Genomic DNA, 16,282 nt, shown 5'->3' on the forward strand with positions numbered 1-16,282 from the left:
CCTAAAATTCTGTTTGTGTCTAATCCTGAACGTGGCCTATGGTTTGGCCGCTTCGCAGCCAAGCGTTGGCGTGGCAAGTGAAAATTCCCCAGGCCCGGAATTATATATTTACAGTAAGCGTCACGTCAAGAGCTGCTGAAAGTGGTGTTGCGGGCCAAAGACTAGACGAAGAAGAATTGGTATACAGCGCGAAGCTTGCGCGGACTTCTTTGTGGCCACCTTGTAAATAATGTTAATACATCACCCTCTGTGGTGTTGCCTTCATCCTGCCGTACGGTAATAAAATGATATGACGTCAGTTGCTGCACATATAATAAAATAAGCCGCTTTGCTAGGGCTTTCCTAATGTAGTAATAAACGATTATATTGTTTTCATTTCTAATAGAATATTTGCATGGGGTGTTTTGGATCCCTCTCCAAAAGAACATTCTAAAAAATGTGTCTTGAGAAACAGATAAAAATGCTTTCCGCACTACCCATTTTATAAAAGGTTTCCTCTGTCATTCAAAGCAGTGGAGGGCACTGTGGCTCAAACTATGTTGACGTTGCTGAATGTGTCGGAACGACTGAATGGGCTTCATCGACAGCACTTCGTGAAACGCTGCTGTGTGGGCGTGACTGTACTTTCGAGCAGAGCTCCCTTCACCCTTTCAGCCTTCGTGGTGTCGAGTGACGCCAGTCTATAAAAGTCCCTCTCGGACACTGAGAATGAAAGCAAAATTGGTAGATTTGTGCTGAGGTATCCTTCAAACTGACTATTGCGATAGGCATGTTCATTGCTGCGTTTTAGTGGGTCTCAATGGCAGAAACAAAAAACGCTTTGAAGAATACAAAATACGACGCGAAGTGTAAAGAAAAGGGAACCTAGATTCGCTCTTATGCTTGTAAATCTATAAATATATTCAGTGTGAAGCGCATTGGTTGCTTGTAGGCTATTGTGGCCAGAAAATGTAAGAGAACATGCAAGAAAAAGATTGTTTTTCTCAACATGACATTTTTATTTGCCAGATATCATATTTGTGTCATTATTAAATTGGTTACTACTTGCCCCAGCAGCTCTATTTTTTGCTGAATTGTGAATGACAGCAGTGAACTTAAGTTGAATGAACTGAAAACAGTGTGCTTGAAAGAAATTTATGGCTGGAATGGTTATGATGGTCGGAACATAACTATAGAGCGACACCCACGACTGTTACAACGTGCGTGACTCCATCTACCGCAAAGAACGCAGGTGCGCAGTTGCGCGGTATTACCTCAATTATGGCGACGCAATCTTGGCCAGAACAAAGCAGCATTCGCCTTGACAGAACCAGGTTGTAGGATTCCAATGCCAGTATGGGGACAGTTGAAATTTGGGCGGGTAAAATTGCGGTTGTACTTGGCGTAGTGATATTGTTAACGTTCGGTTGTTAACCAACGAGATGTGTGCACAAGGTCAATGTCGACAGAGCCCACAACGCGAGGAGAAACGTAGATGAACTATATTATATAGGTTAAGAACACGAGTCAAATAGGTCGAAAAGGAAAGAAACCGAAGCGTTGTCAGACACGGCAAACACGAATGAAAAAGGAGAAAAAGAAAATTCAGGATTTAGTTGTGCACCATCCCACAGTCCCGCCGTTGTGCCAGCTCAGCGAGGGTAGCGACCGTGACAAATCAGCGTGTAATCTAGAGTGGGCTTTCAGGGGTGGGCGAAGTAGCAGCAGCCGTGTGTGGCACATGTGCTGGTCCCGTTTGGCTGGCCTCAAGTCACTCTAATCACACGTGACCCTAAACCGGTGTCGCAGCCCAGAGAGAAGATGAGGCGGGACAGCGCGGTAGCACAGACCCTTCGCAAACAGAACCAGGAAGAGCAGGCAGGTGCGTCGGCACCGACGGGTGGTCTTCCCGAACCAATGATGGGCCCGCCTGCAAGCTAATGACCAGGCGCCCTAGCGCAAGGCACGGAGCCCCGATTTGCGGCAGGTACGAGAGACCGGCGTTACGGCGTGGCCCCCCCTATCAGGACGTCACTGGTGAGGTCCCGGCCCGGTAGCAAAGACGCCTTCAGTGGGTGTATATCACCTTTGGTGTGGTCCAAGCGCACGACGAGCTTCCGCCGGCCGATTGTTGATTGGTTGGTTGGTTGTATCCTGAAGTCATGGCGCGTACCGACACGGGGGATTGGCCAAGAAGCTGCCTGTAATGATTTTGCAGTGATGATGGTTTGAATTTATTGGCGCAAGGCCAACACGGGCAAAGAGCGCCAAACACAAAGTTATTTGATGAGGAGAGAACACGAAATAAAATAAGTTGAAAGAAAAACTATCAGTACGGCTGCAGTAAAGGGCCCGGGTGGTGAACAAGAGTGGTTTAAGAGTAAATAAGGTGGCTGGTGTATAGGACCAGGGGCAAAACTATGGGTGGTATGAGATGAGTTGTAAAAAGTGAACTTCTGATAGGAAATCAAAGGTGCGCTGAACATAAAACATGGCATCGTCTCCTAAGAAGTATGACGGGTGTGGTCGAATATGTCGTGTGTGTAGTTGTGGGAAGTGTTTTCGTCGTGTTACGTCGAGTGCCTTACATTGCATGAGGATGTGGATCACGCAGAGGGCCTCTCCGCACCTGCTGCACAGAGGTCTTGGAGATCCAGTGAGCAGGTGCGAAAGCGTTGCGTGCGTGTGCCCTATCCGTAATCTAGCCAAGGCGACTTCTATGTGTCTGTTGCGTGTATCAGAGGTGTACGGTCCCAAGTGTGGTTTTATTACGTGTAACTTGTTGTATGTTTGTTCACTCCAATGTGTTTGCCATGATTTGCGAAGTTGTTTGATGTGTGGCTTCAAGTCGGTGTAGGGTAATGTGGTTATGTCTACTGCATTCGAGAGTGTAGCAGGAGTGGCGGCTTCGTTCAAGGCTATACCACAGTGGCCAGGGACCAAGCAAAGGACGAGTTCAAATTTGTGGACATACACCGACATAATACCTTTGATGATAAGATTTACAACGTGATTTTTTGAAGACTTTGTTGATGACAATGCCCGCACAACACCGAGGGAATCTGTATAGATAATGGATTGTGGGGTGTGGCTTTGGAGTATATGATTAACAACAAGAAGTACGCCATAAGCCTCTGCCGTAAAGATACTAGTATGATTATTCCGAGTTCTGGTGACATTAAGGCCGGGCCCATGCGCCGCGCAGGACACAGAGGTGGTAGTCTTAGAGGCATTCGTATAAAATTCAGAATAATAATACTTCTGCAAATACAAGAAGTGCTGCTGAATTGCACATGTGGGAGCTCGCTTTTTATCTACATGTGTGAAAGATCTGTCGCATGATACAGGGCGGTGATTCCATGGTGCTATGAAATCTGTTAGAGAACTTTGGATGGTGTCTAAAAAGAAGACAGCCAGCTCTGACGCTTCCTCTCTAACTCTGTAAGAGAAGGGCGCAGAGAACGATGGTCGATTTAAAAGGAGTTCAGTCATGGAGGTATCATGAAAAACTGATTTAAAAGGATGGTGAGGCATGGATGAACTTTTAAAAGCATAAAGGAGGTCTGTGTATGCTCGCTGACATTGTAGGTTCCATTTGTTGCACTTTACATACAGGCTTTCAACTGGACTAGTTCGGAAGGCACCACACGACAAGCGGAGCCCTAGATGAAGCAAAGGGTCCAGCAATCTGGGGGATGTGTTAGAGGCTGACCCATAGACAACGCTACCATAGTCCAGTCGTGAACGTATTAGGCTGGTAAACACACGTAAAAGAAGTTCTTTGTCATCACCAAAAGAGATGTGCGTTTGAACCTTCAGGATATTCATTGTTTTTAAGCATTTATGTTTTAGTTGTTTTATGTGTGGGATGAATGTGAGCTTTGCGTCAAAGATTATACCTAAAAACTTGTGTTCCTTTTTGACAGGAATAGAGACACCGTGGAGTCGATTGTCTGGATCCGGCCGAATGCCACGCCTCTTGGAAAACACAACACAAGTGCACTTTCCTGGATTAAAAATAAAACCGTTGCTATCTGCCCAGCCAGCTAGCTTGTTCACACCAAGCTGCACCTGGCGCTCGCAGATAGACACGTTACACGATTTGAAGGAGAGTTGAACATCGTTTACATAGATTGAACAGGAGATCGATGGTGGCAGTGCCTTCTGAAGAGAATTCATTTTTACAATAAACAAAGTGCAACTCAAGGAACCACCTTGCGGCACGTCGTTTTCCTGCACATGAACCCTAGAGAGTGCAGCTCCAACTCGCACGCGAAACGTTCTTTCAGAAGGGTAACTAAAAAGCGTATTCATCATGTTACCCGACATGCCAAAAGACTTCAAATCGCTGAGGATGCCGCACCTCCAAGCAGTGTCGTACGCCTTTTCAAGATCAAAGAATACTGTCATACAGTACTGCTTATGGAGGAAAGCATCTTTAATATATGACTCTAACGCAACGAGTTGATCGTTCGTAGATCGCCCCGCCATAAAGCCCGCCTAGCAGCTCTCGAGAAGACCGTTGCACTCTAAGAAGTACACGAGTCTCCTGTTTATCATCTTTTCGAAGAGCTCACACAGACAGCTTGTCAGGGCAATGGGACGATAACTGGGGGGAGAGGAAGTGTCCTTCTCTTTCTTAAGGAAAGCAAATACTATGGCCTCCCTCCAAGACCGTGGAATGTGCCCCGAAAGCCATATTTTATTGCATAGGTGTAAGAGTGTTTCAAGAGTGTCTGGGTGTACGTGCTGTATCATGGTGTATGTAATCTTATCTTCATCTGGAGCTGAAAGTTTGCACGTGCTCAGGGCAGCCCTCAACTCATAGAGAGTGAATTCAGAGTTGTAAGAAGTTTTTGATTTGTCTTTGTCGTGTAAGGGCTTTTTTTCTGCAGATGTTTGTGTAGTGTTTGTGTAGTGTGCTGAACTGGACATGTGTTCGAAGTGTAGTACAAGTGTGTTAGCCTGGTCTTCCAGTGTGTCCCCTGTTGTGCTAACCAGGGGCAGGCTGTGTATCTGTTGTCCTTTGAGCTTGCGTATACGTGTCCAGACTTTGTCTGTGTCTGTGTATGAATTTATGGATGTCAAGAAGGTGTGCCAAATCTCTCGTTTTGCCTTACGGCGCAAACGTTTCCCAAACGCCTTGGCCCGTTTGAACAAAATAAGGTTACCCGACGTGGGGTACCGACGAAGGATACCCCACGCCTTGTTCTGGGCCTCTCGCGCCCGCCTACAGTCCTCATTCCACCACGGCCTCCTCTGGTTGCACGGGGCACCAGAGGCGTGGGAATGTACTTTTCGGCGGCCTTGAGGATGTGCGCCGTTAGCAGTTGGGTAGCTTCTTCAACGTGTAGGTGTCCTATGGATGTGTGGTGTAGTTTGCATGTGTCTGTAAAGGTATTCTAGTTAGCTCTTGCTTCATTAAACCTTTTATTGGAAGATGGACTGCTCGGGCCTGTACCTATATACGTTAATGAAGTGGGGATATGGTCACTACCATATGGGTCCGTGCCCACACCCCACTCAAGACATGGAAAGAGAATTGCAGAACCAATAGCCAGGTGAAGATGTGAGTATGTGTTGTGACCTATGTTATGGTATGTAGGCTGCTTATTGTTGAAAAGGCATGATCCAGAAGATGTAAGGAATTTCTCTATTAGGTGACCTCGGGCATCCGTTTTGGAAGAGCCCCAAATAGAGTTGTGAGTATTAAGGTTGCCTGTAAGGATGTATGGTTCCGGCAGCTGGTCAACCAGCACCTCGAAGTCGGAGCTCGTAAGTGCAACATCAGGAGGAATGTATATGGAGCATAGCGTTATCAACCTATTAAATATTATTGATCGAACGGCTACAGCCTCAAGGACGGTGTTCAAGGTGACAGGGTGGCATGCTAAGAATTTGCGGGCGATTATGGCCACACCGCCAGAAGAGTGTGTGCAGGCATCCCTGTCTTTCCTGTATACCAGGTAACTATTCAAGAAATTTGTGTGTTTGGAATTCAGATGTGTTTCCTGGACACAGATTTAACTTGGCTGATTGGCATGCAGAATCTCATACACGTCGTCAATATTATTCAGACCTGTGCAGTTCTATTGAACAATATTTCCTCTTCCCATTATTATGTGTTCAGAGCTACTGGAGTGTGACTATTTATGTAGGGTCTTTCGGGGCTTGTACTCTTTGTAGGGGTTTTCTGGCCTTCTCTACTGACCTGGACGTCGCAGCCCGTTCCTTCCGTTGCGATGAAAGCCGGAAGGGCTCGACGTTCATGTCGTCATCTGAAGGCAAGGGGGTGCCCAGCAGACTGGGCCCCTTGACGTGGTATCCTTTCGGGTGTTCTTTGCCTGCGGTGCCAGTGCCCAAGGCGTGGGGAGCACCACAGATGGCACAGGCAGTGAGGTGGAGGAGGGGGTCGCTGCGACTGCCTCCGTCTCCATCTCGCCTGGGCCCTCGCGTGTGCTTCGGGCCGGTGGAGAAGAGGAAACAGTGGGTGCAGCAGCTTCCCAACCAGACGTGGTTGCCACCACAGCCGCTGCCGACTCAGTGAGCGGTGCGAAGTCGGGTTGGGCTGCCAGAGGCAACCCAGGGGGGGGAGAGGTGGGGGCGGAACCAAGTCCGAATCGCGGTATTGGGACCCCGCCAAAACCAGACGCCACTCCGCCCCCCGGCGAGCTGCGTCAGCGTACCTCCTCAGAGGGAAAGAGGCGAACCTCTTGCGCGCCTCTGGGAAAGTGATGTTTTCAGTGACCTTCATGTTAATGATTTTCTTTTTTACTGAAACTTTTCGCATTTTCTTGAGTAGGCCGCATGTGGACCCTGGCAGTTTACACAAAGTTGTGGCACGTTGCAGTTTTCGGCCGGGTGATCGTGCTGGGCGCATTTTGCGCAGGTAATTCGGCCGCGACAGGTGTTTGTGCCGTGCCCGAGCCGTTGGCACTTGAAACAGCGCCGTGGGTTCGAGTTGTAAGGCCGGACTGAACAACGGATCTAACCTGCGTTGATGAATTCTGGAAGGGTCGCCTTGTCGAAGGTTAGGATGAGGTGCTTTGTCGGTATTTGTTAATCGACTGTGCGGATGGTTATGCGCCTGACCGCTGTTACGCCCTGACTACGAAGGCCCTCCAGCAGGTCAGCTTCAGATTCATTGATTAGGTCATATTCGGAAATCACGCCCTGGGAGCTGTTTAGGCTGCGGTGGAGCGTGACTCGGATGGCCAGATCGGCGATGCGTGTTTGTGCAAGGAGTTTATCAGCCTGATCCTGGCTACTGACTCCAACAAATTTGGAGACGAGAAATACTGACTTTGAAGCAAGGGGGTTAAACTGGTCAACTGATTCTATCACTAAGAAGCGAGAGTAGTTGTTCGGTTTCGGAATACTGAAGTTGCGAAGTGGTGGGAAGGAAACTTCGGTGCGGCCCCTCTTCGAGGGCCGATCACGTTTGGGGGGGGGGAAAGGGGGAAATGCCATATGATACATTGGAAAGCAGGCAGACGGGGGTACTTTCTCTTTTGACCTTACCCTGGTAGTCGAAGAGGTCCCGGAGCTCCCTGCCTGGTAAACAGGCAGTGAGCCATCGGCCGGAACTTGACCAAGGCTCCGACGGCCACCGTTCACGGCTCCTAACCATTCACCTTTTAACTTCTAGTCACAGTAGGTGACAGCTTAAGTATGAGGGGCTCGGGGTACGCGGTGTCACCACTCACCGTTACCAAGAACACTCAAGGTGCCCCGTGCGCGGGATTAGGCAGTGACATGGTTTATTTTAGAGAGAGAAAAAAAGTGTAGTACAAGAAAAAAGAATGAGGGAAGAAAACGAAATCTTTGGATAGAACGGGATTGTTAGGAAAAAAAGTTGCAAATGAAGACAGCTGTCTAGCAGGCATCCGGCCTGTTGCCACAACAAAGGAGTGAAAGGCGATCACAACATCTCTGTGGACATATCCTAGGACGGAAACATGAAGGGAAAGAATAACGGGAAAGATAAAGGGAGATTCAGCCAATTAAACATGTATTCAAGGTGCGGGCGGCGCATCGAGGAAAAGCTCGTCCCCGTCGCGTTCTCATCGTCCTCGTTCTCTTCTCTTTCTGTTTTTCCTGGAGGCGCACACCAATTAGCGGGTGATGGGCCTCCCCTCACTCCGATGTTTCTTTTCTGCCCATCTTTTTTACCCTGGAGATCATAAGATTACTCCCGAATTTATAAAGTATTTTAGCGTGAAGCCACGCACGCATTTTCGGAAAACACCGTAGGACGAAAGGTGGTGCAGGATAAGACAATAAAAACGCTGTATGCATAGTCAAACGAATTTGCGAACCCTTCGTAAGCGCCGTCTGGAAACACCAGAACACCCCCCTGCCGAGACGACACAACAACGTTGAAAACGTTTACCTCAGAGCGCAGACATCTTATGATCATCGTGGTCCGTATGTGCGCTGTGGGCTTGTCATTTTGCTTGAAAGCAGACTTACCGTTACGCATATGCCAACACCAGGCATCATTCTCAAATGAGCACTTGCCACTTTGCTATTCGGATTTGCTGTGTTGCATGGCTGCCAGGTCTTATGAAATTTTCGGAGGTCGGCGTAAATGTTTGGTAAATAAAAATCCCGGAGAATTCTTTGAGTTTTTTCTTAAAAATCGATGATGGCTTTGTACTTCTTTATGTGCCTTCTTTTTTACCACGTCTTTCACAACAGCAGCCGCTTTTTTACAACAACCCCTGTTGTAACGATGGCACAACAGGCTTTTTTTTTCTCCAATCTACGCTGTGAAGTCGGTTGGAAAGCAAAGCTTTAAACGACATCTGAAATTGCCAATGCAATTGGACTCCAATTCACACACTTGGCTCTACAAAGTGAGAAACCAGAGATTCTGCCAGCTGTTACATGGAATTCGCAGAGGCGGCGTCCCGGACGGAGCAGTGTCGGCCATGGCCGACGCTGTGTGTCGAAGGCTTTTGAACGGGATTTAATTTGACTGAAAGGCTGCCTTTGAGCTCCTACATAACGTTTTTCAAAGGCATTTGGTTCAAATGCCGCGTGGATCATGGGAGTACGACAACCGAACTTTGGAAAACTCGAAGGCATTTGAAATGCAAACGCTTGTACTCTGACACGCATTTTGTGCATCCTGTATTTGCAAAAGATAATGATTTACGAGTACAACTTGGTGTTTCAAAATCCTCCTTTTAACCATTTTTATTGTGTGTACGATCACTTCTTCCACAATAATAAAGTAGCTTGGTACTCCAAACGCCGGTGGTGCAGAAAAAGTAAGAAAAACTGCTTACGTTGTGCAGGTTTTATTCGAGTATGTAGAATATAATCACTTTAATCCCTAATAATTGTGTTTTCTTGAAACGTTTTACCTTTAAAGTAATTTTATTGCGATTTTGCGCAAACTAAACAGGGTAGCAGTGGCGACATCAAAACATTGCGGGAGAAAACGAAAACTTTCAACTGTCTTCGAGAATTGTCGTGTAGAACTGAGGAACCCCTTCCAGTGTGAACGGTATTTGAAATTTCGAAAAGCGATTTCACTCAAATGTCTTTTCTAGCACTTGTGTGGTACAGGCATAAGCTATAGTAGGCGCACTTCCTAGCCCCATTTTTTTGAGTTTAAGTTAATGACGTGCTTGTTCAGACTGGATGCTCTCTCTGATTATCCAACTACGAAGACACTCAACTGAATATAACAAACAAATCTTCTTCAGCATATTCTCCTGGTTCTGGTCACACACGTGTGGGCCCTCACTAGGCTTAAAAATTAGCGACTGGGCCAGGGCTGGGCTTATCGCCTTGAGAAGATGGGATCCCGGGCGGGCCGGGGCCAGGCTTCCTTTTAGACACCCGGGACAGGGCCTGCCCGGGCTAGGTGTGACGGGCCCGTGACGGGCTCGGGCTTCATAAAGCTGGCTTGGGCGGGGCCCGCGCCCTAAAACCAGGCCCGTGCCGTGCTCTAGTACACAACGCCAATGAAAGTTGGAGAAGTGTCGCCTGGAAACCAGCGCACTCCCTTCATGCGCTGTGAAGGAGTAGTGCATGCTGTGGCGCAACCTTTTTTAGACTGTATTAAACGCAGGTTTGGAATGATGGAATTTGGTGCCCCGTTTACTGAGACCGGTTGTTTGTCCTCTCACTCTTTTTTCTCTATCTTACTGAGGCTGGAAGAATAGGGAAATGTTTACAAGAATTGGCGAGAATCTTCCCTAAAGCTATTTGTGTAAAGCTGATTTTGCAGTCACTCCAGGGGTGCTATTCCAGAAGGCCCGAGTTTGAGTGAAACTTGGCCAAGAACGAGCTGTGGTGATAATAATAAGCTCATGATATTATTTCGGGGAAGGGTTAAAACGCTTTCTAACTGCGATTCATTGGATTTGCTGAATATTTAGGTGGCGTAATCAGTCCAGGGCAGCGCTCTCCGAAGATGCGCCACTAGGGCCTGGCGCACCTTTCAGAGCATTCTCTCTTTCCCCTGCTGTACTGTTTTATACTGTGGGCAACCAAATCCCACTACTTTATTTTCTTGTACTGTTACTATTGAAATGTGTATTTCACTGCAAAATTCTTTTACTTTTTATGTCAGGCGTTCATATATGTTTTTGATTGATATCGTTCGTCCTAAGAAGTCGTTTCTGCCGTCGGTGGCAGACAGTTCTATCCCAGGACTATAGACGACTGGCAAAAAAAGAAAGCGGGTGATAGAAGCGCACCGCATTCAAAACAGTTGCTTCTTGTATTACGTTATTGAAACCCCTCGCTTTTCTACAGAAAATTTCCTCGGCACGGTCCAGCCTGCCTACGCGCTTTTAAGGTGAATGCCTTACGATTCGTAAGCAACTTCGTTCCTAATACATTGTACTTGCGCATCCTTCATCGCTTTTATTTCTTTTTCTTTTGGGTCGGAAATATTTATACAGCTTCGTTTTGGCGATTGCATGTTCGAGTAAGTTCCTTCTATTTCGTTTGTTTGTCTTTGGGCGCAAACAGACTCGAACACGCCACAGCCTCCCTACAATCGGGCTTCTTCAAGGGTGGTGTGCACCTCTTGTAGTCCCGTGACGTGACGTTCATGCTGCATGTTGAACGAACTATTCTACAACTGCTACATTTCATATTCACAGTGTTAGGAATTTTGCGAACCGGGCACGTTAGCTCCTCCAAGCTCCCATTGCAGGCTAATCACCCAAGAAGCCACGTGTTAAGAAGGGAAGAATAGCAACAAGGACAACCACTTTTTAGATTTATTTGCTTTATTTTATTTTGCTCTTCACAGCTTTTCTTCGAACAAGCTCCCCACTCTCGTTTTTTTTTCTTAGAATTTAATCCCCTCGTAACCCTCTCTGCCTTCTCACCCTTCCCACTCTCGCTTACCCTCCCTCTAGCGTCCCGCGGTTATTTGATGCAAAGCATCTCTTAGTCGACCCTCCGTCGTCCGGCATCCGCACCTGTCCCCCTACACTATAAAAAAAGAAATAGTTAGCGGAGCCCGGTTTCAATCTCACGACTCTGGCCGCAACGGGAGGTACGTGGTGCTTTTCCGACTGCGCTACAAACCCGACACTGGAGCAAGTGCTACGAACGCGCCTTATGTTCTTGACTCACTCAAACTACGTCAAGAAGCTACTGATACAACGAAGGCATTCGAAGCGGAACGACGTCAAAGGAAACGACGAACTGAAAACTTTAGAGGAGGATGTGGAATTTCCCGTGGGAAAGCTGTAACGGGAAGCGCCACGCGCCTTGTAGCTCAACCAGAGAACTGGACGAAGAGGGCGGGCAGCGGGGTAAGAGCGGGAGCCCGCAATACAGAGAGACGAGAACTGGGAGGTGTTCGATCAGGTAACCCCGGTATCGGTCTCTTCGCTGTCTCTACATTTCTCTACATTTATCTGTCTCTACATGTGGGTTCACAGTACGTTCCCATTCATGCTCTGATAGATGAAACAACATAACGGTAACACATTAGAATCTGCACGGAACCCCTATGATGCTTCGCATCCTCGTTATGGTTTCCCACGGGAAGATGGTGTAATTTTGTTTTATTTCTTAACTCTCCCGTTTACTCACTTTCCATGCTCTGCTTCCTGCATATGACCGTGACGCTGAAGAAGACCCGTTGAAATTTGTAAAGGTCGCCTCTGACAATAGACACGCGCCATTGATAGTATTGTAGCGAGGACAATAAACACAAGCAACAGGCCATCAAGCTATCAGGGTATGCGCCGTAACCAGGACCAACTGTGTGGAAGCGGAGGGTAGGATAATGTGCTATCCAGACGCGAGGATATGCGCCTCAAACGTGTCAGGGAAAGAAGAGTAACCCCATAAGGGTTACTCTTCTTCCACCTCAGCCGTCAACTGTCTCCTTGAGAGTATATGTAAGACGAAGAAGCTGCCTGTCACCTTTTCACAAGAAATGCGCGTCACGCAACCCCACGACGGCGTCTGTTTGCCGCGCTGATGATAAACAAAATGTATAGTCGTGCAACGCTTCCTTCAAAACTGTTTTGCGAGCAGAGGATACCCGAAGCGCACGCTCCGGCGGTAGACGGATAGACGCGCGGTAGAGACCTGCGGAAGCCATGTCTGCCAAACCATCTAAAAGAAAGACGGGGTGTGGGAAACACGTCTCCACTGGTCATATTGCAGACACGCCGGCTAACGAACTTGCAAACCAGGGTAGCGTGGTCGAATTGAACCATGGTTGGTGTGGGACCGGGGCAGTCATAATAACGAAGTTGAAGGGAAAGAAAAGTTTATGTACAATTATTTATATCTTGATCTCAGAGAACAGGCAGTGCGCCGCTGCGTGCGAGATATTAATTAGGCACTTTGGATCCGTCCCTTTTCACCCTTTCTCTCGGCTGACGTCAGGACGCACTAATCCCAAGCTTCATGGCGATGAGATTGAAGTCCTCACTCACTCACACTCACTCACTCACTCACTCACTCACTCACTCACTCACTCACTCACTCACTCACTCACTCACACACACTCACTCACTCACTCACACACACACACACACACACACAGACACACACACACACACACGCACACATACACACACACACACACGCACGCACGCACGCACGCACACACACGCACACACACACACACACGCACATGCACACGCACCCGCATGCACGCACACGCACCCGCACACACAAATGGAGAGACCTGCTTTTCTCTTGCACGGGTGAGCGTCGTGTTGCTTCCACTGAGGAAATCCTTCAGAGGTCAGAGCCCCCTTTTCCTTTCGTTGTTGAACCACCGGGACGACGTCTTGCGTTCCTCTCTCGTTATGGTCGTCGGGTGGCCGGTGGAAGACATCTCCAGCGTCGCCAGACACGCCACAAAAGTGCATGACAATGAAGCGAAGCACGCCGCCCAAACTTGCCGTGCGAGGCGCCAAGCGATGCTATTGTCAGATTCGCCTCTGTCCGGTTGACGCTTGAGAGGCCGCGAGGTCGCTGAACGGGGTAATGTTCTGTGGCAGCATAGTTCGCTATTGTGTACACGCCCGGTCGTCGAACGTCGATTAAGGAAGATCGAAGGCATGTTTTTGGTGGTTGACCCGTGCGCAGAAGAAGGGTTTCGCAACAGCATCACAAACACTATTGACTGGTGGTTGGGGATTGTGGGGTCACCAGCAACGCGTCTGTAGAAGCTGTCAGTCGAGTGAAACCGCAGCGCACACTACACTTGCTCCTCGACGTTAATGGAGCGAAAGCCGCCTCTAAGTCGTCGAAAACAGGGATCTGTCCCCAGGCGACTGCAACACGAAGGCGCAGCATTTTTCGAGAGCGAAAAACGAGCGCGAACTTCCTCCTTCGTTGAAAAGACCTGTCGGGGTAGAAATATGCCTGCTACGGTGACCGTAAAAATAAACCACGCCGCAGCAGAGGCCACTACGGGCGTCCCAAGTTCGACACGGCCGTATAAAACCATTCTTAGGTTTCTTCCGAGTTCTAATGCCAGTGAAACACACACAGCCACTTCATTCTCGCGGCGTAGCAACCGAAGCCGCACCCACCCAGAGTGTGCACATTGTGTGAAAGTTGCGTCGTAGCCACGAAGTCGTCATTTGAAACCCCGCTAGCACCGACAAGTCCTTAGCAAAAAAACAAAACATAAATCCCCAGGCCAAAGTCCACCAATGGTGCCACAGTCGCGGGGTTGTTCGCTCGGAACTGAAGTTCACTATTGTACGAGTCGATAGGAGTGGCGAAGACGAAACGATTTTACCACGAAAGCCTTCTTCATACGCTGCGAAAACACAGTTCTATTACAAAGGACCCAACTTCAACGTCTAAAAAGTATTCGACAATGGTCAAACACGCTCGTGACACCGAAGATTTCTGATAACAGTCAGCCATGCACATTCAAGCAAGCCATAAACAAAAGCCATTTTTCATGGTAGGTAGCAAGGCGCCTTCCGTTCGCTGGAATGGGCCCCTTGAATTACTTGGTTTCTGCTTGCGCAAAGCTGCACTGGAACTACGCTCTAGCCAAGTAGCAAACCTAATTCAGTGCAAGACGCGAACTCCGAGAAAAACGGACTGCCCCGCAAGGGGGTTTTTGCAGTGGGGCTTATGCTAAGGAATGAGTAATTTGACGATCTCTATCAGATGGTGCTGCATGCGGAAGATAGCACAAGCCGTACGTTTAGGTTCTGAGCACCTTATGACCACACTATGTCCGTTTGCGTCCGTGCACATGGCATTTACAATTGCGAAAAATCACACAGGCACGGGCAGGATTCGAGCCTCTGTCTACTAACCAGGTAGAGCATGTCCGTCGTTCTGCCCATTGGGTTACGACCATGAATTAGTACCCGAAGGTAAATTGACTTACTCCCTCGCCTGTAATGCTGCGGAGTACCTCAGGATCCCCCCAATGTCCTTCCGCGTCCATCCGTGCGCACAGCCCCATCAAGCGAAATTCGATTTCCGCTGTGAGTTGCAGTTGCATCTCGGGAATAATCAAGGTGCAAGTCACGGCTCTAATCGAATGACGGTCGGGGCGCAAATCAGATGTCACTCGGGGCGCAGCTTGGATGTCATTTTGAGTCCCCCTACTCCATACCCTCGCCACCACCACCAATACAGCTCGATGAATATGTCAGGCCTGCTGCTCGCGATTGCGGCGGATACGCTCGAGGTGTATCGAATGCTCCACTATCAGTACTTTCATAACCCAAGCAGCTGGAACTCGGGAGTAGGCGGAACTCGGGCCTTCTGGAATGGCGCCCCTCGGGTATTTCGGTTAACATTGCCGAAATAACTCGTCTCAGCATTAACTCTAAAATCAGAGGCGGCTTCCAATTCACTATGTACACATTTGTCCACCTGCAAGCATCCAGCTCTGGTATTTTGAGGTTTGCGTGTTGTGACCGAATGCAAAAAAAGCCGCTGTTTTAATACCACCTAAAGCAAGCATTGATCAATTCTTTACCCCAATAACCTCGCTTGTTTACAGGAGCTTCCCTTAAACGTAGAGGAGTATTCCGAACATTGAATAGCCAACATTTTTTAGCACTGGGACATGCTGCGCAATACCGGCACGGGACCTTTTCGCAATATAGGTAACCTAAGCCTTCAAACAACACCATGCGTAGTGACAACAACACTTGACGTCCATGACTTAGTGTTCACAGAATAGAACTGTTGAGATTTACGTCAGCCTGGACAGATCTTTGTCGTGCATCGTTTATTTTGACGTCAATGTTCATTAATGCATTAGAGGACATAAATAAGTCCCTTTACGTTTCACATAAACTTTATTTAGCAACAATAAGTTTTCGTACATTTGTACTGTAGGCCATTACCCTTAGACGGATAGGTACATACATTATCTCTTTTCATCAGCTCCATTTCGGGGCTGCTTAAGGGTCAAGCAGCACTTGCGTAAACAGTTGCTTGTTTTACCGATGAACTCAAGCTCATAAATTTCCGGTTTGTGCGTATTTGTCTTTGAACTAGAGATGACGTCCCACCAAGATTTATTTTAGGTCTTTTCTACTCATGTATCCCTACTGGCTCTTCCTCGGGCTATTTTGTGCTATAACCACATGTTGTTCACTTTCCGTGTACGTAAATGCCACACCATAGCCTCAGCATTTTAGGACTGCAAATTTCTAGTCTATGGCCTCTACACCTATTTGTCATCGAAATATATACAATTTTTCGAGTTCCTGTTTGCTGCACACTTTGCTGGAGATCTAGTCCAAAGACAATAGTTTTCCACCACCCCTGCCGCGTAATTGCCCTCCTTCTCTCCTCCGACCATCTTAGATGC

This window comes from Haemaphysalis longicornis, unplaced genomic scaffold, assembly GCF_048455015.1.
Source record: "Haemaphysalis longicornis isolate Haplotype H1 unplaced genomic scaffold, Haemaphysalis longicornis Haplotype H1 scaffold_14, whole genome shotgun sequence".
NCBI lineage: Eukaryota > Metazoa > Arthropoda > Arachnida > Ixodida > Ixodidae > Haemaphysalis > Haemaphysalis longicornis.